Here is a 2,500-nt window from a genome sequence, read left to right as displayed (position 1 = left end):
GCACATGCACGCATCAGGCGTGACGCGAGAACCTTGTGAAAGGTCCGCGCCAACACCGAGCAGACCGTAATGGGGCGAAAGTCAGCGGGGGATGTTGGTGCAGCCGTTTTGGGGAGAAGTGACGTCCGGGCGCGAAGCAGACGCTCGGGGAGGGCGCGGGCCAGGAGGAAGAGGTTCAAGAGTTTCACCAGGACTTCATGCGGCAGGCGCCGCAGCTCCGCTGGAGTCAGGCCGTCCGGCCCGGCTGCCGATCCCCTGGGCGGCAAGGCAGCAGCGACCTCCTCACGTGTGACCGGCCCCCATAGGCACTCAGGAGCGACAGGCTCCGAGTGCGGGAGAAGGCGGTCACGGATGAAGCCGGCGGTGGAGATCGGCTTCTTCGTGAAGAGGTCCGCCCAGAAGTCCAGCAGACCGGGGATGTCGGGTGGCGGCTGCAGCAGGGTGCCGTCCAGCAAGCCGCGCACGCAACGTGCACGCGACCTACGGAAGGCGTCCTGTGTCCGCGCGTATTCCCAGCGGCGCCGCTTGCGCTTCTGCAGCGGCGGGGCGGCAGGCGGCCGCTTGGATGGTTGGCGCGGCCGCTGTGTCCTGGTGATCGACCTCTCCCCCCTGGACCCGACCGACGCAAGGGCATCCGGGAGCATGCCCAGGATGACATCGGGCGGCGTGCCCCGCCCCAGACCAATGACTCGATCCAGGGCAGAGAAACGCTGGGCGGAAGCAGGTAGCCCCGCCAGATGCTCCCAGATGGCGGCGTCAGTCGGCCCCTCCGGCGGCGGCCCGGTGGTGTCGGCCGCGAAGTCCTCGGCTGCGTCGACGGGCGGCGCAGCGGCCTCGCCCGCGTCAGGCAGCGAGCTCGCTGCTCCACGGCGGGACGCCGGCTCTTCACCCCGACCGATCTCAAGTGCCTCCATGAATTGGCGGACAAGCTGCTTGTGGGCAGCTTGCCGCCGACGGCACTTGATTGCCTCAAGCGTTCGGTCGGGGAACATCCTGGTAAGTTCTTGATTTACAAAGAAGAACCGGGCGTCCCTCTCCAGGAACAGTTCGGCCTCTGCCTTGGCGAGCGACAGGACTTCTTCCTCCGTCCACCTCGCGCGATGCCTCTCCGTCACGATCTCAGCGTTGGCGGCCGCAGGGTGTTGGCGGCGGCGATGGACCCCGAGACCGTTCTTCGTGGTAAAAGTGCGGTGGCACTCACTGCAAGCAAAGGGAGCTACACAAACTATCGCATTTTCGTTACGGCCGGTTGGCCGGATAGGTGCTGGGGTAGCTGGGGTGGCACCTTCAGCGGAAGGGCCACCATCTCTTGTTTCTTGTCGGCTGCCCCCAACTATAAAGGGATAATGCGAGGGGGGGCTGGTAACCCCCCCAAGCCCCTGGTGCGGTCTTCCACTCTGCAAAAATCAGCGGGCCCACGAGAAGGGGAGAAGACCGCAGGAGAGGAGAGGCTAAGAGGGCTAGGCCCATGTATTGCGCATCACTCTCCCTGTAACTATAACCCAAGGAAGGCACCTCGCAGCAGCAGCACGACTACATCAAGACCGCACTTCGAAAAGCCAAGTCCGGATGCAGCCACACCGCCGCCACTTGGCCACCTTAAGAGAGTCATAGTTACTCCCGCCGTTTACCCGCGCTTGCTTGAATTTCTTCACGTTGACATTCAGAGCACTGGGCAGAAATCACATTGCGTCAACACCCGCTAGGGCCATCGCAATGCTTTGTTTTAATTAGACAGTCGGATTCCCCCAGTCCGTGCCAGTTCTGAGTTGATCGTTGAATGGCGGCCGAAGAGAATCCGCGCACCCGCGCGCCCCCGGAGGAGCACGCTAAGGCGGACGCGGCCTCGCAGCAAGGAAGATCCGTGGGAGGCCAAGGCACGGGACCGAGCTCGGATCCTGCACGCAGGTTGAAGCACCGGGGCGCGAACGCCGCGCAGGCGCGCGCATCCTGCACCGCCGGCCAGCACGAGGCCAACCAACGGCGAGAGCAGACCACGCCCGCGCTAAACGCCCGCACTTACCGGCACCCCTACGGCACTCACCTCGCCCAGGCCCGGCACGTTAGCGCTGACCCACTTCCCGACCAAGCCCGACACGCCCCGATCCTCAGAGCCAATCCTTATCCCGAAGTTACGGATCCAATTTGCCGACTTCCCTTACCTACATTATTCTATCGACTAGAGGCTCTTCACCTTGGAGACCTGCTGCGGATATGGGTACGAACCGGCGCGACACCTCCACGTGGCCCTCTCCCGGATTTTCAAGGTCCGAGGGGAAGATCGGGACACCGCCGCAACTGCGGTGCTCTTCGCGTTCCAAACCCTATCTCCCTGCTAGAGGATTCCAGGGAACTCGAACGCTCATGCAGAAAAGAAAACTCTTCCCCGATCTCCCGACGGCGTCTCCGGGTCCTTTTGGGTTACCCCGACGAGCATCTCTAAAAGAGGGGCCCGACTTGTATCGGTTCCGCTGCCGGGTTCCGGAATAGGAACCGGATT

At 63.4% G+C, this 2,500-nt stretch overlaps 1 pseudogene; it reads right to left on the bottom strand.

Annotated features, from left to right (window-relative positions):
* Positions 1 to 2,500, bottom strand: part of LOC124578975 — a 7,951-nt pseudogene that overhangs the window by 3,481 nt on the left and 1,970 nt on the right.

The sequence above is a fragment of the Schistocerca americana genome, unplaced genomic scaffold (assembly GCF_021461395.2).
Source record: "Schistocerca americana isolate TAMUIC-IGC-003095 unplaced genomic scaffold, iqSchAmer2.1 HiC_scaffold_283, whole genome shotgun sequence".
Taxonomy (NCBI): domain Eukaryota; kingdom Metazoa; phylum Arthropoda; class Insecta; order Orthoptera; family Acrididae; genus Schistocerca; species Schistocerca americana.
Note: the sequence above shows the minus strand (reverse complement) of the source record. Positions and strands in the feature narration are given on the sequence as shown.